The sequence below is a fragment of the Halyomorpha halys genome, unplaced genomic scaffold (assembly GCF_000696795.3).
Source record: "Halyomorpha halys isolate HHAL.00 unplaced genomic scaffold, Hhal_1.1 Scaffold397.1, whole genome shotgun sequence".
NCBI lineage: Eukaryota > Metazoa > Arthropoda > Insecta > Hemiptera > Pentatomidae > Halyomorpha > Halyomorpha halys.
In genome coordinates, this window is record NW_027115275.1 from 707,736 (window position 1) to 732,067 (window position 24,332).

The 24,332-nt window shown below is 30.1% G+C and overlaps 1 protein-coding gene across 2 annotated transcripts in view; it reads left to right on the plus strand.

Annotated features, from left to right (window-relative positions):
* The window catches only part of Eip93F (Ecdysone-induced protein 93F), a 476,497-nt gene that overhangs the window by 68,823 nt on the left and 383,342 nt on the right, over positions 1–24,332 (plus strand). For both annotated transcript variants that reach the window (XM_067052368.1, XM_067052369.1), the window contains exon 3: positions 21,322–21,383. The gene's annotated coding sequence lies outside the window, so the exon portion shown is untranslated. The remainder of the gene's footprint in view (positions 1–21,321; positions 21,384–24,332) is intronic.

Consider the following 24,332-nt stretch of genomic DNA (forward strand, 5'->3'; position numbering starts at 1 on the left):
TTAATTACGTATTTTAACAACGTTTTACATGTTTTAATATCGACACTTTCAATTTAAAATTTTCTGAAATAGGCCCCAATCTGCGTCCTGGTCTTAGATTTCGATGGATCAACTACAATTTTACACAAAAAAACGTTAACACGATAACTAGTATTGGAGGTATGTTCAATAGGTGTTTCGATACACCCACTTCGGAATTAAAAACGAATGTTTTTTTTACTATCACGCTGGAGCTGTATTACAATTTAAATGTTAGAGACAAAGGACAGGAAACTACTCGTCGATTCCGACTATTACAACATTTACTCGACAAACGGTCCAAACTTCCAATCCATTACAAAAGACTGATCTACATGACTATTATTAGGTCTATCTGGAGATGCGGAATTGAGCTTTGGGGCTCCACTAAACCATCTAATTCCTCTTGAATCCAATCCTTACAGTCGAAAATCCTTCGTAAAATCCTTAATGCTCCTTACTTTGTCACAAATCAAATCATCCATCAGGACCTCAATGTCCCTTATGTTGCCGATTTGGCCAGAACCAGATACCAATCCTTCCATAATAAACTTCCCAACCACCCAAACCAACTCGTTTCTAACCTGGCTTCTCCTTCACTACCTAATAATCCTCTAAGGCGTCTGAAAAGATGATGGCCTCGAGATCTTCTCCTTTAGAAGTGTTTTCAATTGAGTTCTGGGTAGATTCTTCACATGTTTGTATCATGTCACAATATCACTTACAGCAAATTTACTTGATGTGTATATATGTATACAGTTGTAAATAACAATTAATAAATTATAAAAAAAAAAAAAAAAAAAAAAAAAAAAATGTTAGGGACAAAAATTCTTCTATGATGAAAACAAAAACGCCTACTTTGTTTGACAGTCTCACTTTTCTATTTTTAGATAAATAACTTCATTGACTTAGTATTTCGAAGTAACTTGGTTTAAATTCATTTAGGCGATGATGTGTACGATATCTCACCAAAATATAAGAAATATATTTTTTTTATTTTTTACTTTAATTAATTTATTTAATTTTGGAATTGATCAGTTCCAAATAATAAGTGTTAATTAATTACTATTATTGTTTTGAAATAATCTAAATGTCAGTTTACATCGCCTTTGATGTAAGATAACTAAACTAAGTCCTGTGTTTGTTGGTTTAAGATCAGCCAAGTCTATTAGACTTAGGTCTTGTTATCCTTCTGTCAGATGGGTGTCGTAAGCATATGGTTGTATCAACAGAATAACTTTATTCTATGGCTCAAGTAGTATTTTGACTTTATATCAACATATTGCTTAGTACACATTATATTTCAGTGAAAACCTAAAGTAATAGATATTATCGTTCTATATTGTTCTTAGTTGAACATTAATTTTGACCAGTTTATTGAATGAGAGGAAGAAATACTAACATATTTCAGGACTACATGTAGTACTTAGTTACTAGTAGTTATTAGGAAATTCAATTCTCTGGCACTCTAAAGGTATATACAAACTAGAATTCTTGAGTCGAATTAGAGTCGATTAATGTTTTATTTATTTATTTAATACCATGCCTATATAAGGCCCACCTTATATGGTTAATGTAAGAGGTACTTTTTTAATAAAATTTAAATTAAAATAATTTGATAAAATTTGTCAGATTAAAAAAAAATCCACATACCAAGGAAGCTCAAAAATATGAAAAAATAAATTTTATTTTTCTATTGTTATAATAATTCGTATTTTATGTTTCTCGTGGCAGGAACAACGATTTTTTTCCTTCCAAGAATATAAGATTTTAACAAAAGATTACGAACTCGTAATTCAATTGGAAAGGATCAACTTTTTCCGTTTGAGTCGGCTATTTCAATTTTTTTTCTTCTTTCACAATTATTTATTCATAAAATTCTTTACTATTTTTTATGTATTCATTGTTAAAATATCACTCTTAATGATAAGGACTTGTTTTTTTTTCATATAAACAAAACTTAAGGTAGGTATTTTAGATGAAGAGTTTTTGAAAAAAGTTCATATCATGTCCCAGACATATACCAGCCTTATGTCTGTTTCTTAAGTCTTTTCGATTTTGAGGTAGGATGTTCACTTACAGATACACACAGGCCATTTTGCGAAGCTTAGTTTTAGCTTTATTTTGTCTCTAGGGACTTCAAAAATTTTCCTTAAAAAATTGAATTCAAAATTTTCCACAATCGCAAAATTTTCTCTTCTTATCTTTTCCATATAAAGGGAAGGGAAAGTAAAAATGGTTGGCGGGTGAAAAACAAAATATTTTTGATGATGTTTACAAATTGTTTATTAATTATTTGGAACACAGTAAACTGCAGATAAGATATTCCTTGACCTACTGCCGACAATCTAAAATATTTTTTGGAGACAACAATTAAACAGATAATGCCTCCTTATCAGTCGAAAAATATTGATCTTTCTATCTAATAGAGTTTCAAAATAATTAATTATTTTTTTCTCTATAGGAGCATGTCATAATATATATTTACAATATTTTTGCCTCTGTCAATAAAATACTTCAGGTCTCATATGATGTCTTGGGATGTATTGCTTCACAAAGAATTCACCCAATGACGTAATTTAAGATCTGAAATGATTTATTGGATGAAGCCTGAATATAGCAATGTTTGATAACATGTTCTCTAAAAAAATAAATTAATTATTTTGAAACTTTATTCTTCAGATTCAGATTTAGATGCGGCTTAAGATAATATATAGTAGTTTTATTGTAATGAGGTGGTTCCACAACAAAAAAAAATAATATCTCCTTATAACATCGATATAATGGGTAGAATCGTAAAGTTTTGAGCTTCATTACGTAGCTCAGTAATGTATTTTAGTAAAACTCAGGTCCCGTGTAATAAAAACTGTTTTAATGGTTTTTTGATGTTATAACTCATACTCTATTGCCTACCGGACATTATTACAGAAAATCAAATCAAATACCATGGATCTTCTACATTTTTCTTTTTACCTTTGGATAAATTTTGAAACCAGGTTACCTCTCAACGGTCAAACTTTGCAACCTCTGCAAAAAAAAAAAACATGTTTATTTATTTCTGATTTTTAAAACTTTTATTGAAGTTACGATTTAACAATTTAATCTGCCTAACTCAAAGGTAATTTAAGAATTAAAACTGTAAGTACTCGATTGTACCATATATACATATTAAATAGAAAAGAAAATTTAAAAAAAACAATATTAATGAAATAATAATAATAATGAAAATAAAATTAAATAAATACAATCTAAAAAAGGATAATAGTATTAATAAAAAAAATTATAAAAATTATGAATAACATACGTGGATAAATGAATAAGAAAACAACTAAAGGCAAAGAATTAAATATTAAGTATAGGCGCTTAGTACCTGCGACGCGGCTGGGTGAGAAGCGCTGGGATCTTGGAGTTCTACCATACCATCCACGTTTTGGTGTTCCCTGGGCAGAACGTAAATATTGAATATAGGTATGATTATGTTCAAGATTTTATTTGTTTTGTTTTTTAAAAATTATTTATCTCATTTGTTTCTTATTTTTTATTATTTAACTCAGCTATCCGCTTATTTTTAATTAGGATGTGTATATATAATTTTATTTTCGTCCATTTTAGTTTATACTTAATTAATTTATTGTAATTTTGTTATTATTTATTTACTTTTTATTTTTAGTTAATGTGTACATATGATTGTGTACTTACATCCCTAATACCTATTGCCCTTGAGTGTTGAAGAATTTATAATTTCAATAAAAGTTTTGTTTAAAAAAATAAATCATGTATATAAAGTAAATAAAATAAAGTATGATGTAATGTGATTCTCATGACAAACTAGGGTTTGAAAAATATTTTTTATATAATTTATTATTGTATTTGAAAATAATATTTGCCCAATGACAATTCAGGGATCACTCAGGTTTGCGGATCATCTGTCTGAAAATGTTCTAATGTACTGATCACAAGGATAACATGTAATTATAGTGATATCATCAAGAATTTAATATTAAAAAATAGCGAACTCGATTTAAACTCAACGAGTGTTGGTTGTTATTATATTATAGTGAAGTACAGCACATGTTGAATGAAGGACACTAATACCTGTTCGTCGTACAATGTAACGAACTATTTCAAAATTTTTAGTACTGATTTTGTAATATTCAATTTTAAGCCCCGTAGTTTCATTAAGCCAATATTCTGTTTGTACTAAATTCATAAACAATATTCTCGTCTCAAACAACAAACGCAGTAATAGTACTGACAGTAAGTAGGCATCATTATTTTGTTTACAAAACGCGTTTCAGCATTGAAAATTAGGTTGTATCTTTGAAATTCGTTTCTGATTGAAGATTCATATTCACGCCGTTTTCCAATTTCAGGTGCTTTTTATGCTCGATTAAACGATCTTAAACTCTGCTCTTCTAGTTTTAATAAATTATTTCAAAAGTGATATAGGACCGTCGCTCCCTGGGGGTCTTAGTGAGGCGGGTCAGGGCGGGAAGGATTGCATTTTTTGTGTTATGATCTATCGTGAGATCGTGACCTTTAAAGTAGACTGTTTCCAATATGATTAAAAATAAATGAAAAATATAATGATCAATATCATAAATTTAGTTATATTATCAAGACTACGATATATTGAAAAAAAAAGTTTTGAGAATTATACATAGTCATATGAAATAGACCGTTATTAATTGATATTTTATCATTCAACCTGAAAAGAAGATTATTAAAAATTTTATTTGTTCAACTAATATTAATTGCTTAAGGGTTAGTACTTAATTATTCTTCACTATGTCATACTTTATTTTCAAGTCCACCATTTGGAAGCACCATAACTAAAAATCCCCCCAGCTCCACCTCAAATTGTTATATAATAATATAAACATGCCCTAAAGATGAAACATTTGTATCTGATGATCTTTGTTGGTTGGTTGATGACTCAGTCCGAGGACTGCCCTTGGCCGTAAACAATGCTGTTACTACTTCCCGTAGCTGCCGACCTCTCCATAATGCCTTTGTCCTAACCAAACTCACTTTGATGAATCCAAATCAACTTCGCATTTTAGGTTATTCAAATATTCCGGAGAAATCTGAATTGAATGTCTTTAGTCTGGAATATTAATTCGATCGTGAGATGGTTCAGAACAAAGGATCTCTTCCCCAGGTAATAGAAAAGTATATTGAACAAATAGACAACTCGAAGTGTTAGATTTAGACAAGTCAAAAGAATAAATAAATATTTGTTATATTCAGAAAGCTTAGATAGAGCGTATTCTATTCATCAAATAATAACCAAAACCTTCATTTGTAAATGTCTTCTGCATTTATAAAAACCGATCGATATTTGGAAATTAGATAATTTTTTTTATTATTACTAGATATCTTAAACGTACACATATCAATTTATTTTTTATGACACCTTATTTAATCGTCCTAAAACGTTAATTGTGTCGGTTTTTATAAATTTAAAATTGAGTTTAAATGTGCAAAATAGTAATAGAAATTCATAAAATCAATTATTAATTAGACCGGTCAATAGGAATTATTTGTATGTGTTACAGTTATCAAATGTTTATTCCTTTTACGTGTCTAATAAAAGAAATAATGTTTAAAAAAATATTTTTACCAGAAAAAGTTTTATTACGATATTAAGGATTTTTTTCAGTTATTAAATAACAACAACAACAACAACGCCCTTTACAAATTAGTTAATTATTAAACTTAATTTTATTTAAAATCGATAAAATTTTCTACAATTTGAAACCAGCATGATCTATTTTAGCACTTATTTTCTAGATAACAATCCTTTAAGCATTGACAAATTTCTAAATTTATTTTGTGAAATATTGTCAAAAATATCGTTCTACAAGAACCACTATTGCAACTGATTTGAAGTAAATTTTATTATTTTTCATGTAAGGCGGTTTATGAATGTTTAGCCTCAATGGTTATCTTACGGAAAGCCGCATAACAAAAAAATATTGACCAGTCGAATATGAAAGAAATTTTTTATTAAATTATAATGACCATATAAGAAAGGAATGCAAATCACGTGTTATGAGTTATTATTAGTGCTATATGAACATTAAAAAAATGACAGTAGTAATAAATATAACTATTATAGTAGTAAAGATTATTATATTTTAACTAAATAGCAATAAAATTTTAATGAAACATTTACAGAGATATTAATTATTTATTTTGTTATTAGCATTCAATAAAAAATTAATAATTACATCTTAAATATTTTTTAAAAATAATTTCTCTCTTATTACACTTAACATTTTAAAATTTAATATTGAAATAAAAGACAATGAAATTAGTTCTAAATATTCTTATGTATTATTTCTGTACTAAGGAATTCCAAGATCATTTCTGTACTAATGCTCCGAATGAGCCATTTATTTGACAGATTAACTAACTTTCACAGATAAGTTTTCACAGATTTTAGAGAAGTACTTATAATGAGTATTCTTATTTTTTTCCTTAGCGTATAGTAGAAATATAACAAAAACAGTTTACTAAAATTTACTACTCTGCTTCTAAACATTAATTAATAGTTACATTTTTATAGCATCAATATTAAAAATAACGATGATTTTATACAGATTAAGTGAAATTAAAAAAAACTATTTAATAACTATCTATTGCTAAAAAATTGGTTAGATTGGCAAAACGGCGTATTTTTACACAATTTAAAATGTATGGAGAATTTTTATTTATGCATTTATTTTTCTAAAATCTTTAGCTTCATTTACAGGAATGTGTTTTGATTCTGAAAAAATATAATATGGCTGTTAGAAAAACTATTTTTTAAGATACTACACAAAATAAAAAGCAATTTCTACAGTCTTTTACTTTTTGAGGAAAATTGTGAATTTTTTTTTCATATTTAAAGTTCAATAAAGAGCTGTATAGCTTATTTTGGTTCCAAATTGTGGTAAATTTTATTGACAATCAAAAAAAAAAAGTAAAGGTGTTTTCTTAAGCATGGGACTGCTAATTTTGATTAAAATATGAATTATCATTATACTTTTATATATATCAATTATATATTTTATATTAATTAAGTGGAAGAAATCAAAATTAGACATTTAGATCGCACATTGGCGAGATGTGTTGGAGGCCTGGTCTGGTGTCAAAGTTAAAATACAATGTGTGGGTTCCATAGTAATTCACTGTTTGTTGTCATGTAGCGTTCGTAGGAGATTTTGTAAGATAGGTGAGGTTCGCGTGGGTTCTGCTGACATCGTAATAATACCTGTGCCATCAGCGTACATGGTTGTGAGAATGTCAGTTATAGCAGCTATGTTTTATTGTAGTTATGATTCATATCTCACAGATTAATAAAAATAGAGATTTATATAAACTTAATTAAAGGGATATTTCCACGAGATAGATATCTGTCGTGCAAGTAATATAACAACTTTGAGAAAGTATGGCAGTCCTCACGCTATATGAATATAGTCAATTAGTTATTATTATTAGTTCAACTTGGGAAATAATTGATTAAAAAAACCTCATACCCCCATAGATAATAACAATTAGGAAATACAAAAGTTTATAAGATTGGTTTTATGAGGTTACAAGGGGTGGAGATCACTTTCATAGCCTCTCACGTGGTGATTAGTTGTCGAACATACACTGATAGTTTATAGTACCAAAAACTATCAAGAAAATCCTGATAGAATCATTATTACCACTACAGCTAATGTCATCTTTTACATGGTCTAAGTAGCTGCGACAGTCGTCGCCATCACACTATCACAGCCACGGTGGAACATGGATTAGTCAAATTCTCTTAAAAATGAGTTATATACAAATAGTCTCTGTTTTAACGTACTTTCTTTCTTCATTAAATTTTAAAGTGCGATCTCTTTATTCTTGTCTTTGATTTGGCATGTAAACTTATGTATTTAATATAATTTTATCTAAAATGAATAATCATTATTAAATGTTAATAAAAAATATCAAACCTATAAAAATACAAATTAAAGGTCACATTTTTTTTTATTATAAAACTTAAATTATATATGTACTGCTACAACCCATGAAGATTATAGGTACTTTGAAAGGTACTTATAAAATATTGTTACTAGACCAACGGTTGTGCAAGGAGGTGATTTGGTAAGAACCACATTCGACCGCCAGATTTTTACCTAAGTAAGGGTACCCATTTCATGAGGCTGGGTGCCCCCTCCCCCCGGAATGCTCCCGAACCCACAATGAAACAGAAAATAATTATCTACCACTGCCCGATTCGAACCATGGTCCTCCTAGCAGCTTGTGGCACAGTACCTTAACAATGAGTTATTCGCTTCCTATTATAACACTATATAGTAATAAACATTCATACAGTTTTATTCTAAACATATGCACTCTATACTTCTGTAAAGTTTCGGCCTTTTTCTAATGGCTATATTTAAGAATTTTTAATATTAACCCAGTTATAATATTAGGAGGAACTTCCATAGTCCACCTTAGCCCAGAGAGGCGAAGCCCGAAACACACATATGATAAATCATATTCATAAACTATAATTTTGAATGGCTAATTAATTAGATGTTAGAGTCAATAGAATAATTACAGTAACCCCTAGGATGATAATGCCAGCCTGTTCAAGCTCTCTTTCATCTCATGAGTAAATAAATATAATTTAATGTTGACCGGGCATTATTTTATAGTTTAAACACCTTGCATGCCACCTGATTACCATAGCTTAGTAAATTAATGGACACAAGACACCATTGGAAAGAATATTCAATGATTAATTATATCTAGCATGCCAAGGCAAGGGGGTCTGTGGTATCTAGTTCTTGGTTTAAATATATAGGTAATTTCTACGAATTATAGGTCGATAGAGATACATAATAGATAATAATAAATGAAAATACACAAATACAAAATAAATGCTGTTCTCGGAACCGCGATTACCAGAAACTTAGCAACCTATTATTTTTATTTGTATTATTTCTTGTTTACTTTTTATTTCAATTTAGCTTGGGTTTTATTACATTATTCGAAAATATTCATCTTTTCATATCATACTAATATTCATTGTATTTCTATATCATTATCTACTATTTAATTTACTTCAATACCCCTATTATTTATTTGTTCTTTTCTTCTTATTTCTACCATCTCAGTTTGTGTATATCTGCCTATCTTGTTACCTCACAATGTAATTCTTTATAGTCCCATAATGTTATTAAGTTATTTCTATTTAATCTATTCATTACTTATCTTGTTTCTGATTTTATTATTTAGCCATTGTCAATATTGTTGTTTGTTGTCTCTAAGGTCAGCAATGTAGTCCGAAACGTCAGAATTTAATGATATCGTTTTTAGTATTTAAAATAATTTAACTATTAATGGTTTCCACAAGTTATGGTATTATTCTTGGCCAAATCATGCTCAAATTAAATTGAAGAGTAAGTTTCTTTTCCTTTATACTTGCGATTTGGGTCATAACGAAAATAATTGAAGCTGTATAGTCTAGAGCGCGCCATGTGCAACTAATGATATATACCCCTCCATATTATGACATGTCGAAGCCTAACGAAGCATTTAACTAAATCAGGACTTCTTTGCTCTGAGGGCTCTCATTACATCTATCTTTTCACGCTTTCAAAAACAATTTGTAATCTGTCGTGGTGTCATTATTTAAATGGCCTACCGTTTCTTATTAAGTATGCCACTGCCTCAGGACAACTGTCAATTACATTCATCTCTTCTTGTCTCAGAGTCGTGTACATCTTGTGCTCAAAACACTAACTCTCTTCTTAGTTATTTATTACACCGTATTTATAATATATCAAACTTATTAATTGAGAAAAGTTTCAAAATATTTTATATGCAATAATTCAACATTATAAAATATGAAATTGCCAGAGGAAAACAGCTTAGTCCACTCAAACACTATTCAACTTGTTATTGGTAAATATTTTCTCAAACACTATTCAACTTGCTATTGGTAAATATTTTTTTTTTTTTAAATAATTTATTTATTGATATTTACAACTGTATACACATATATACAACAAGTAAATTTGCTTTAGGTGACATAGTAACATGATAAAAACATGCGGAGAATCTACCCACTGATAGAACTCCAATAACATTTCTAGAGAAGAAGATCTGGAGGCCATCTTCTTTTCAGACGCCTAGGGGGATTATTAGGTAATGAAGGAGAAACCAGGTTAGAAACAAGTGGATTTGGGTAGTTGAGAAGTTTATTATGGAAGGAACGGTATCTGGTTCTGGCCAAATCGGCAACATATGGAATATTGAGGTCCTGATGGATGACTTGATTTGTGACAAAGTAAGGAGCATTAAGGATTTTACGAAGGATTTAGGACTGTAATGATTGGATTCTGGAGGAATTTGATGGTTTAGTGGAGCCCCAAAGCTCAACTCCGTATGTCCAGATAGGCCTTATAATAGTCATGTAGATCAGTCTTTTGTAATGGGTTGGCAATTTAGACCGTTTGTCTAGTAAATAGTTGCAATAATCGGAATCTACGAGCAGTTTCTTGTCTTTTTAGTCTTGTATGAGGATTCCATGTCAGTCGTTTGTCGAGATGTAGTCCTAAGTAACGGATCTGTTCGACAGGAATAAGTGGGGTATTATTAAAGGATATTGTAGGGGAAGAGGTCATGGGTTTACGTCGAAGGGTAAATGTGATTTGGTGGGATTTATTGGAATTTATTTTAATCCTCCAGTTTTGGCACAATTCTTCAAGGGTGGTGATGTGGGATTGAAGGGTTTGAGATACAATGTAAGGATTATTGTTCACTGACAATAGACATGGTAAATATTTTAAAAGTAAGATAAGCCCGATCCTAATTTTATGTTTTCGGGGTCTAACGGGAAGGTAAAGATTTCCTTCTATTATTTTTAGTGTTCCCTGTTATTACGTTGAACTCTAAAAGACACGTGTATTTGAAATAAAATTCATAGTCAATTTTCCATGTTAAAAAAATGTAAATATAATGAAACTCACGTTGAAGTAAACGGAAGAACATTAACAGAAGAATGGAACTGGAAAAAATAACTATATGCATATATATGAAATTTAGAAAAATTAAATAAAATTATAAAAAGGGGGAAGCCTGTTTAGTGCGTGTTCCTGTGTAACGATAAAGATTACTCTTTAGTTACGTTCTTTATTTGTCAATACAACAATATTTACACTTGACGTATATAAGAAAACATTCATAATTTTTATTAACATGACGTTCAGTTTTTTTAGATAACATCACAAGTTCTTCATTATTAATTAATTGTAATTGATAATATGGCGAGAGGTTTCAAATGGGTTTGCCTCTAAAACAAATGTAAAATAATTAAACTTTAAATGAATTATAATTAAAAATAGATTTAAAAGAAATATACTAAAGAAATAAAATTGTTGATAATAATTCCGACAGTGGCAAACCCATTTCAAACACTCTCTTTGCAACCGTCAACTATTGCCGCTGAAGACGTTAATCTTGCCACCACACCTGGAAGATCAATACTATCGGAAGTTTGAGTAGAAACTGTTTTACTCCAGTGTCTTTGAAATCTATGTTTTTTAAGTATATTATAAATCGCCCCCAATTAGATTCACTTACAGAAGTATATAGAACATTTTCATACGTGTCACTAGCTAAAAGTATTTTAACTCGCCTTATTTGTATAGTAATGTTGGAAAAAAAATTGTATAAAGTTGTATTAAAATTTTCATATTTTGACACCTATCTCCAAAGATAGCAAAACAAAAATGAGGGTGTACTTTTGTATAAGGGTATAATAATACTGGTGTACCACTGCGTCAAATGTACTAGTCACCACTTCGTCTTTTTACATATTTGAAGAATTGTGTTCAAGATTTTATTTAATTTATTTTAATTATTTACCACTGTTATTTTCTTTTATTTAACTCAGTTGTCCGTCTATGTTTATTTATGATGCGTATTAATAATTTTATTTTTATCGGTTTTTACTTTTCACTTTTAATATTTCATTTTTTTTAATATGATTAAGGACATATGGAATTGAGCTCTGGGGCTCCACCAAACCATCAAAATCTTCCCGCATCCAATCGTTACAATCCAAAATCCTACGTAAAATCCTTGATGCTCCTTATTACGTCACAAATAAACTCATTCATAAAGACCTTAAAATCCCATTCGTTGCAGATTTGACCCAAACCAGATATGCGTCTTTTCATTCCAAACTCCTAACCCATTAATTCTTAATCTTTCATCCTTAACAATCCCTGATAATCTTCCGAGGCGTCTGAAAAGAAGATGGCCACGAGACCTTCTAGTTTAAATTAATGTTTGAAGTACCACCAATGGGTGGTTCCTTCCCAAGATTTTCAAGTGTATATGAAACATACTACATATTTACCTATTGTATTTTTTGTACAGTTGTAAATTACAATAAATAAATAATTAAAAAAAAAAATGATTAATATGTGGTATGATTGTGTTCTAATATCATTAATACTCTCTTGAGTGAGGAAGAATATGAATTGTGTTAAAAAAAAAAGACCTTCATCTGGATCAGCTCAAAAAGTAAAATAAAAATAAATGAACATTTCTGAAGATAAACTTGAACAGTGAGTTTTACAGGGATAGAATTTAGGTAAAAAAATAAAAATAAAAATTTGTACTGCTATAACCCATGAAGGGTCAGGGGTTCAGTACTTTTTAAAGAAGTACTGTTACTAGACCAACGGTTGTGCAAGGAGGTGATTTGTTCAGAATCACGCTCGACACCTAGATTTTTACCTAACTAAAGGTACCCAAATTTAGAGGTTGGGTAGACCTCAGGAGGGCTCTAAGAACCCCTCTGCTCCCCGAATTTTCTGCCTAGCCGGATTCTAATTCGGGTCCTTGGAGTTAGTAGCCACGCATCTAACCCCGTGGCTACCCGCGCTCCCCAGAATTTAGTTATACATCATAATAAAAGTCTCTTAAAACAATAAGCGATTACAATAATTATAGTGTTATTTATTTGAAGTTCAAAAACTATAAGCATATTTTTCTTTAAAATGTTTGAGCTGTGGTATTGAGAGAAATGGATGAATGCATATAAAACTATCACTAGTTCGGATGACATTTGCGATTGACCCTACTTGTACTATGGTTTTGGTCAGTCTTAATTCTTTACTGCTGACACAAACCCGTGGGATGCGCCTGGGCAGCCATCTGCCTCTCTCAGTGGGTGTTGGAACAATATGTGCGCTTCCTCTTGAACTCTATCTATTATCTGTCGTAACTAGAACGTCTTTCACAATATGAATCATTTTCTGTTGGTTATTCAATAGTAAAGAGGCCATTAAATTCACTGAAACCTAAAAGATTCACTAAATGTAAATTCAAGAGTGATGAGAAAAATTGTTTGAAAATTAAATTAGGGTAGCACGCTTTCATTCTATCATCTCTTTATTACAATTATTTTTAAAGAATTGTCATTATTATTTTGTAGGCTTGCAGAGAAGAGAGGGCACACTCTCATAAAATAATCTATTATTTAGTAATCATAATATACTCTAATCAATAACAAGGTATAAACAATATACTTTAATCAACATCAAGGACCTTCTTCATCTTCTGCATGTTCACATTCTTTAATAAATAATTGTTATCTAATAAATAAAACAGGGAAAAAGCAACAGGAATAACAAAAAAAAAAAAGGAAAAACGTCTTACGTAGGATTAGTAAAAAACAATTTGTTTTTAATCCTTTAAATAAATAGTAATAGTATTTTAATTATATGCTAGTGATACATACATGATTTTTGTTATTTTTCCTTTGCATATGCTAATTTTCCCCAGCTTTTTAGTAATTATAGTAATATTTTACGATATAGTTAATAATAAATATTTTAAATATAGGATAAATATATATACAAAAATCCAAAATTGGCATACACAAGTATATTAAACTAAAATTTAAAATAGCACTCTGTATACACGAATACAAAAAAAAACATAAATACATTAAAATATAAGTAACCAATATACAAGTGATAATTTAAAAAGATGTTAATATTAAAAAAGAGTAATAAATATAAAAAGTAATATATATTAAAAAGGTAATATATAAGAATGAGAAAGCTGATGTTCTATGGGCCCATGAAAACGATAAAGGAGGAAAGATTGAACAAAAAGATTTTTAACAACATTTTTTACTACAAAAGCACGGGAGGATACACGAGGCAAAAAAGGGAAGAATTAATGGACCTTAAAATTTCAGATACCGACTGTCTAGATAGAAACACAAACAGGAAAGCACTGAAAAATCTGGCCAATATTGGAAGAGGAAAAAAGAGGGATCCAAAGTGGTCCGAACAAAGAAAAGAAAGGCAGTCGAGAATCATGAAACTGCGATGGGAAAAAAGAAAATCAAGACTCCCGAAGAAGCCTAACCAATGATATTTGTGTGCTCTTTAGTGGATGGTACGTGATTCACAAATAATAATAAATATATAAACCAGATTTATCCTCGCAGAAATTGTTAGGAAATTAATATCAAATTCCAGTTTTTAAGCACAAAAATCAAGAAACCGTTCATAGTATTTGAGACACACATCCGATGAACTTTAAATTTGTATGCTTTTAAAAGGACAAATATACCAAAATTAAATCGGTCTCTTCTAGATCAATTTAAATTTAAGAGATAAGACAATGTACAAGGGATATAGCCCTTTTATCACCAAATTTATCTCCTTAGTCCCTACCAAGGACTTTGAACTCAAACGTTCTCTAAATTCATTTGGTAGAAGGCCCACCCCCGCCAATAAGACACTTGTAGATTAGCCTTAATAAGACGGACGCGCTTAACAAAAGCGCACTTAACGCCTATTGTGCATTGGCGATAATTTATTCCGCTCTTGTCGTCGGCCCAGATTGGAAGCTGAGGACTCTATCTACAAGCTCATCTTGGTTCGATAGCAGTCGGGGAGTCTTCGTTTCCCGTTCATCGGGACAATGACCAGTCTCGTTTGATTATCTCAGGGGAATATGAAGTTCCCGGACGGATATTAATTAATAACTTTTATTTTCAATTTCAGTGTTGAAATGAAAATCATTCATCAGTTGGTCCCCTGAGAATAACAATTAGAAACAGTTTTAACAGCTTTTGTCTGGCTACATTAACGTTTGAACATATTTAAATGGATCTATCACAATATTAAAAATGCATGTTTATGTATGCTTATAATTTTTTCTATTATTTACCAGTTCACGGAAGTTTGATAGTCTAAGAGATTGTTTGTTTGTTTGTTTTTGTTTAGTGGCGCCCAACTTCATTGGTCATCAACGCCATTTATATTTTATTTAATTTTGCTAATATTCGTCAAATTTTATTTATTTTTTAATTTGTTTGTTTATTATTATTATCTTTCCTTCCGATCAAATTATATTTTTGTCAGTAAATTTTGTGATTTTAAAAACTGAAACACCAATTTTATTGCTTTATCATCGTCTCCAAAGGTTTTTGAGATATTTTGGTTTAAGCTATTAGTCTTAAGCTATTGAGGTGTGGTGTGAAATATGGGCATCGTTGGAAAACATGGCTTACTGTTAGATTGTTGTTGCAATACTGGCAGTTCGGAGGAGTTTCTTTTATAAGATAGGAGTGGGTGAGCCTCGTGTGACCTATTCTCAGCCTGGTCAGTACAACCTCCTCTCTACAGCATTTGCGACTGGAGGTACCCCAGGGCTTGACATCCTTTTTAATAATTTTTAATTTATTCATTGGGCTTTCGTTCCAGTCTAGGAGATGAATGTGTGTTTGATTGAGGTTAAGGAGGAAGCTATACGGATGGATATAGGTAAGGAATTCCAAAATGAGGAAGCTCGGACAGCAAAAGATTTTTATTTAGGCAGCTCTGTAGGTAGAGAGATTGATAGGTTGGGATCTTGTTGTGGGTTATTATAAAAATATAATAAACTAGTAAAATGCTTTGTAAAATTCGTGCAACGGGGAGGATGTTACTACAGTGATTAAACAAGGTGTATGTGATTCACTAATGCAGGCAAATTGCAATGTACTGATAAGTGTATTGTGCATAATTTATTCTCAAGAAGACTGATTGAGCCCCAGCATGACCATTACAGGGTGAGAAGAACAAGGCTGGAGGAACAAGATGGACAGGCGGTATTGGAAGCGTCGCTAGGAACACAGGAATTGGGTTGTTTTGAAGCATTGGAGTGTTTCGATTGTAGGATTGTATTAATTGGTGTATTCACTTAAAGTCCGTTATCTGACCGTGTTACGGCACATATTAGCAACCTCGAGGCTGCAACGCCACCAGCTCGATTCCGCATTGGTCAAGTTGCCTTTATTAAGTAATGACGAACGAAATGAAAATTTGAACCTCCTACTCTGCTTAGAGTAGGTTAATTATCTATATATGTATTGATTGGTGTTGTTTCCAAACCAAAGTTTTAGCATTCTATAACAAAGCTATCTGATGCCGAGTTCAGCTCTTCCGTTATCTCCGGACTTTCTAGTTCAGCTCCTTAATCTCTTCGATTTTCGACAAAAACTAATATTTAGAATAATCTTCCTAGACAAACCTCAAATTATGATTGTGCTTACTTATAAACATTTCATAAACCAATGCTTATGAAAATTTAAATACACCATTATTAGTATTAAAAGTATGAGGAATATTTTTGTGTTTAAGGATTTTCTATGTAGCTCAAAGATGTTTTACATAATAAGAAACTTGATACCAAGTGATTAGAAAGAATAACAACTGAATAATATTATTATTACTCATGCAAGGCATTTTAAAATGGAAATGAAGGAATCATTCCATGAAGCTCAGTCAATCATTTAACAGTAGGTAAGCAAGATGGTTTGGTTGGAAATGTAGTTGGTAACGTCAATTTAGACTTGTGCAATCACAACAGTGAATACGATAGTGCGCTTTGAACATCACATAGACTGACAGAATAAATAAGAAATAGACGTACATCCAGTATATCAGTAACAACAGTTATCATATACCGTATATAACAGAGCTGAGGCACGATAGTTAATTTGTGAGGTATATTCAAAGATTGTCTATATATTTTAACTATTAAAATAACGTCGCGCTTTTTTACACTAATTATAATAATAAAATCGATGAATTAGATCTGGTTTTGTAGCAGTAAAGAATTTCTTTGAGGGTTATATTCCACGATTACATTGTGACAGTTACCGCCATGTCAGGAATGAATTTTTTTAGGTGTACTTTCCATTAAGTTAAAAAAAAAAGTTATAGCAATTTTCTTCAACTTTTTTAGGCGCCGTTTCTTTTATTATTTTAACACCTTCGCTAATATATACGCTAATGCTTTACAATTAATTTGTGATAAACTATCAATGATGGGTTGGTTCCAATGTGTAACAATTTTTTTTAAATTTAAAGTGTGATTTCAAATCTATAAGCTACAAACTATAACCACAAATTTGTTAATAACGAACTTAAAGGAATGTTCTACATCTTCTAACTTAGATTGTTTGGTAAAGAAACATAAATGGTTTTGTATGCTCGGTGGTATCGGTACTACACTCAGAGTTTCTATAGTTTATATTGAATACACATTTCTGTTTTTATTATTATTCTATAATTTAATTTTTTAAAACTTTATTTAATAATTTAAACCTATCTCCAGATTGAAGATAATCAGCTAATGAGAAATTTTACATCGGTACCCATTGGTACCTCCACCTGACTTCATTCATTTAATCCATTTAATTAATTAAGGAGGTCTAGAGCTAAGAATTCAGCTCCATTTTAGTCTTAGGTTCGTGTTGTTGGGAATTTCCATTGTAGTCATATCTTGCACCAATCTGTTGGTGTGATAGTTTGTCATGAAATGTCTTTAATAATAAATATCGTGTTTATAAAGTATAATGTGATCTTGAACACAAAGTATGAGTGAGTATGTGCCCAGAGTTTTTTTTATCTTTTTTTGGTTCCTTACTTGGTTATTTCTGACATTCGGAGAGGTAACAAACTTATCTGGGGTAAGGTTTCATTTTGTGTAGGACCTGCACAGAAATAAAAGTCGTATCAACAAATACTCACCTACAAACAGCCCGCAGTGTTTTATTATTGACGTAACATAGATATTATGTTATCTCACGCAGTGTTTTGGATTGAAATGTTTGTAGCTTGTTAATTAATTTTTTTTTTGGCTATCCTATAGATTTGCGAAGCATATATCCAAATGGGTTTCAGTAAGTATGTGTATTTGTGTAAACGCTGTCTTAATTTTAGTGCGGGACGTCGGACATATAGAGAAGAAAGGCACTTATATAGCATAAGCCGCGTCTGACATAAGGACTCCATGTCATCATCTTTCAATCGAAAGTCTTTGACAGTTTTGTTTCCTATTTATACCGGAGGGCATGTGTCAAAACAGAGCATGAATATTGGGATTTTATTTAAGAAAAATATCATATTAAGTTTGAAAGAAAAAAAAAACTTTTTTTTTATTTGACATTTATAGGGATAAAATGTTTTTTCTCTCCGATTCAGTAGGTCTTAAATTCACCACCTAATAGCACACATCGAATCACATTTTTAATTTTTTTTTTAATCTCCAACATACGTATGTATTTTGTTCCAATTTTTTATTTAAAAAATATAATTCTCAGAAATAAACTGAATCCACTTGAAGTTTTATCTTTCATTTACACTCTAAGCGAGCTAAAGTATAAATTAGACTGTAGTCTAAGCTCTAAAATCTGGTGCAGCGTAACCCTCTTTGACGATATTGAAGTAAACCTCAAGAACACTCGTTATCAATTTATCGCTATTCCAATTAAAAAAGTTAAAAGTTTTTAAAATTAACAATAAAGTTTTCTATTTAAGAAATACAGTTTGACTAACCCCTAAGCTCGTACCGTTAGCATTGCATACAATGGTACCGGTAATCCTCAGAGCTGGTCCGAACCGTTGTTTAAATCTTGAGAACAATACAACGAGCTAGGACTAACACCTGCCGCTGTTAGGATTACAGAAGCTTTGCCATCCCTGAAGATAGGCTAGATCCGTGTTTCGGCTTCATCCGAGTTTATTCCTGTTGCTATTGTTCGATGGTAACACTCCTTTCCCTACTTCTCCAGGGGAATCTAACACAGTTGTTTCATGGTTAAAGTTTACACATAATCTGTGTGGGTTCAATGCAAGTATAACGGTTTCCCTAGATGCATATACAATAAATAACCAATGCCTTCATGTGAAATAAGGCTGAGCTTCGAAGAAATATTCGAAAGTTTATGATTCTATTCGTTATAAGTCATAGAGCGTTATAACAAATTATTTCTTATACCTAAAAACAAAATTAGTTTTTTTGTTTGTTGTTTGTTGTTTCGGCATTTTAGTTTTGACTGCCGTCAAAATAGCCCTGAAGAAGCCCTGCAACGTGGGGCGAAACGTTGGCTCATTAAATTAGTATATCTCTACTATTTGAGTTTTTCTTGACCGCACCCGGACCATATTCCTTTCAAAATTAGTTTTTGTTTATAATAACTCGAAAACTTTAATTCTCCTGAAATATTATATCAAATAGATAGTAATGTTTTTAGTGACTCAAAACTAAAATCAACAAAAATCGAACCACAAGAATTACCAAAGATTTATTTTTTTAACTCAAATAAATTTTATAAATATTTTATAAAAGGGAACTTTCTCAGAATATTTACGAAATACACTTTTCTTTTTTTTTATCTTATCAGCTCAAAGAATAGATACTTTCTCTCGCTGGTTTATTGATTACCGAATCACAAAAACGACAATGGCTCTGAACCTTATATTACTAATACTTTACATTTTTTTCTTTTACTACCATTCAATTATTAATGCACTTTAAATGTATAATTCTTTAATGATTTTCATATTTTTTATTGTTGTATCATATTTTTTACAGCCTCGAAGAAGATATTGGGTGTGGGACAAAAAGTTGGTATTTAATTCATATTTTTTTCTCCTTTGATTTTTGTAATAAAGAAAAAAATATATTGATGCTTGATGTTTAAAAAAAATAGTATAACTTTGTTAAAATGTTAGAATATTTTACATTTACTTTAAAAAATTGGAAAAACTCAATTTTTTACTTCCGAAGACAAAAAGTGCTATGCAGACAAAAAATATTTTAAATAATCTCTTTTTTCTTTTGTCTTCAATTAATTTTAGAAATGTGTTTTTTTTAACGTATGAAATTTGCTTTCTGTTCAAGTAATTTGACTATTTTTCTAAAACTAAAAACATTATTCATAAAAAACATTTTTTTTTCCGATATATTTAAATAAATTTTTTTGGGCGTACTGAAATCAAATCGACCAACATTTTTGTTGTAAATAAATGTGTAAAATTAGTGTAGTAGGCAATTTAAAAATTTTAAAATTAAATTAAGATTAAATAGATGGGATTTTCTTTAATCTGATCTAGAAAAAAACACTTTGATAGAAGAAACATTATTATTTTGCAATCTCGAGATACAGAACTAGGCAGATTTTTTTTTGACAGCTCCTAAAGGCCTTTAGACGAAACGGGTAGACATGGAAGAATAAATATAATCACCAAAATCGATGAGGACACATCATTCACTCCTCTTAATATCTTTTTTTTAGTAATGACGTTGTTTTAATGTGTTGCGATATGTGTCCTATATCTTCATCTTTTTTTTTTGAGTAAACACTCATGTTTAATAATCCGTACGGCATCAGGAAATATGAGATTAATTTTTATCGGTAATGCAACCATCAGTATCAAAAATAATCGCAACAAATCCAAACAATTAACACACATTAAATATTTATATATATATATATATATATATATGGGAGCTGCGAGGCTCAGTGGTAAGATACTGGGCTAATAAAAAGGTCATAAATACAAACATAAAGTGGGTAATATTAATTGGTGGTTAAAGTGGGAAAGAAAATTGACTGTTAAAGTGGGAAAAAAATTGGCGGTTAAAGTAGGAAAAAAAATTGGCGATCAAGCATGATTCTGACCAAATCTCCTTCTTACACAACCGTTGGTCAAGTGACAGTGCTTCCTTACAAGAAACTGCATCTCTGTTCCTTCATAGGTTGTAGCAGAGCAGATTAATATAAATATACGTTTTATAAAATGTATAAGTTATTGACTATACACCTTGAATTGAAATAACACTTGCAAAATGTCATTACTCCTTAATAGTATTAATACGATAGGGATAGGAATCTAGAATGAATTTTAATATCCATATAATACACATCCAGTCATATATGCACATGAATTTTAATTTTGTTTGTTTCAGCTGGCATTAAGAGGTTCCTATATCAGATAACTAACATTGGCTGTGCTTATTAAACTACTAAGGTAAAGTAAATTAGAGATAAGTAAAGCTAACTGGACAGCCTACTTATATAAGTAAATTATTTTTATTTGTAGAAATTAATTTAAAATATTACAATTTAAAACCTCTTATGAAAATATGCTAAATTCAGAAAAAAAATTTAATATATTACAGCGGTTTCATTAATACGATTACTTTTGTTATTTCTTCTTTTATTTATTATAACTTTGGAAAAGAATTTTTTTTTTTACTATTATTGGTCATTCGATTAATTAACCGGTTATAATAAAATGTGTACGTATTTAGAACTTCGCACGAGCAACAGACTGGGCTCCTTGCTAGATTTTAAGTAACATTCTTTAGTTTTTAGAGTAAACATTACTTATCAATATTAAACAAAGGTTATCCTAAGCCAAAGATAAGTACCATTACCGAGAATATATTGAAACATCATATTGTCAAAAATGATATTACACAAAATCCCAATATACTTATTTCTGATATAAAGTTTAAAATCTTTGTATACTATATGTGCACTACATTATTCAAAAATAGTTTACAATTGCAGCCATTACCTTAGCCCTGCCGTTTCGTAAAATAATAAATTAACAACACAAAAAAAGATTTGAGTAAAATTATAAAATATTTTAAAAAATAATTTGTGTTATTTAATCATTTATTTTTAAAATATTATTTCAAATATCAAGTCTATAAACTCAACCTTCAAGACAGGCCTTATCTTACAATCATACATGCCATTCTTCATTTTTAAGAAATTTCCGACACATTAGATGAATTGGCAGATTTGATGCATTGGCCTGCATTCACTGATTCATTACTTCAAATATTAATCCATAAAAAGAAAAGAAAAAAAAACGCTACCAGGGCAAATATAACACCAGGAGGGTGGTTGATGAGTGACGTCATGGCAGCTGGCTTGTCATATTTAACAAATTTATAAGCTTTAAAAAAATTAACTAATGAACAGATTCACATTGAATTTATGAAATAAAAGTTTGAAAAGGAAATCAATCATCCAATGGTAGACGCAATTCTTGCATTAGCCCCAAATATTGACACATTTCATACCTTTAGTTAATATTTTGTCAATGAATAATGAAAGATATTTTATATTAATTTAAATATTGTAATTTTATAAAATACATTTTATGTATATAATAAATTATAAATAGATAGTTTGTAAATAAAAGATTTTTTTTATTACTCCTTGTCTCGTCATTACAAACATCTATCTAGGAGTAACCATGATAATACTAATCAATCTTTACCATCCTAACCGCAGTGTGAGGGTCTATTTTGTATTACATGGGACCGCTACGAAATAAGAGTCAACTCCCCCAGGCAGGATGCGAACTTGCTGAAGTTCGAAGGTTACAAAGACCAGCCCCCCAACTTCGTCGGCTAAAAATTTCCCTGTAAATAAAAGATTTTTATGCAAGTTATATAAATCATTATTAATTAAGCCCTGGATTCATAAAAAATTTAGAAGACACATTTTATAGTTCTTTAGCGCGCTGCTGGAGGTAATTAAATTAAGAACCTAGATCCTAGTATTTATTAATACTACTGTCCATCATGTTATGAAAAAATTTAGAAGACACATTTTATAGTTCTTTAGCGCGCTGCTGGAGGTAATTAAATTAAGAACCTAGATCCTAGTATTTATTAATACTACTGTCCATCATGTTATGAAAAAATTTAGAAGACACATCTTAAATCCTCTCTATGTTTGTTAATATTCATACATTAACATAAAAATTGGGATGCTATTAAAACGGCTTTGAATACCAATAGATGGTAGTTCAAATAAGTCTTTAATTATAAATTTAAGATTTAAATAATCAAGTATCTAATAATTAAAAATATTTTAATAAGAAATACTCTTTTGAAAACAATCATTTTTTTTTATATTTTGCTTTATTTTATTTTGAATGATATAATTAAATAAATAAATTATTGGGGTACTACACTGTTTAAGTAAGCATTGTTTTATGCATACTATAGGTTTTTGATAGCGTGAAAATTCACTTTCTACTTTCAACTTTATATATATATATATATATATATTCGTTTCGTCACAGTCTGCAAACGGTTCCGGTATGATTATGTATTTACTTAGAATTACATTGGTAGTTTTCACAAATCACTTTATTTTAGTTGGGACTAATCGATGACCAAATTCCTGGTTTATGTCAGCGACGTTCATTGTGATGTCATCGGTAGGAATTCGTTGAGGTCCCAGGGCTAAAACATTTATTTTCCCGCATGTCAGATAGTTCTTTGAAAACTGCATCTACTTTAGATCTGACTAAGCATCTTAAAATAAAATATATCTATATTATGTACTTATGGAGTATTTCTACATTGGTTATTTCCTATGCTTTTGTTAAGAAATTCAAATTTTAATTATTCATTTTACGATGTACATTTTTTTAAAGTATATTTTTTTAAATGTTATCTACCAAAAAATTACTAAGTTGGGACTTATAATGATTAAGTTGAGTAGACCGAAGGTTATGTTATAATTATCACAGTCATTAAGTCATTTAGATATGACAAAAAAAAAAGGCAGGTGATGCCAAATGTTATAAACAAAATCATTATTTTACACAATGGTTAGTTATTTAAATTAAGTTTTTATTGTTATATCACTAAATATCAAACAATAAATATCTGGAAAGTCCCCACGAGGACTATTATCATGGTCGTGATGATTTACCGCTTGAATTAAGTCGGAACAAAAACTTTAGAATCTACATTTGAGGTGAATTAAGTTTATATATAATTAAATCAGTCAGAGTTTTGCAGTATTTTGTAAGGAAATACAGTTACTAGATCAACAGATGTACAAGACAGCAATTTGGTGGGTGGAGGCCGGAGGCTCCCGAACTCACAGGGCTGACTCACGGCTACAGTGAATCAGAAAATAATTATCTGCCATAGCCTGATTC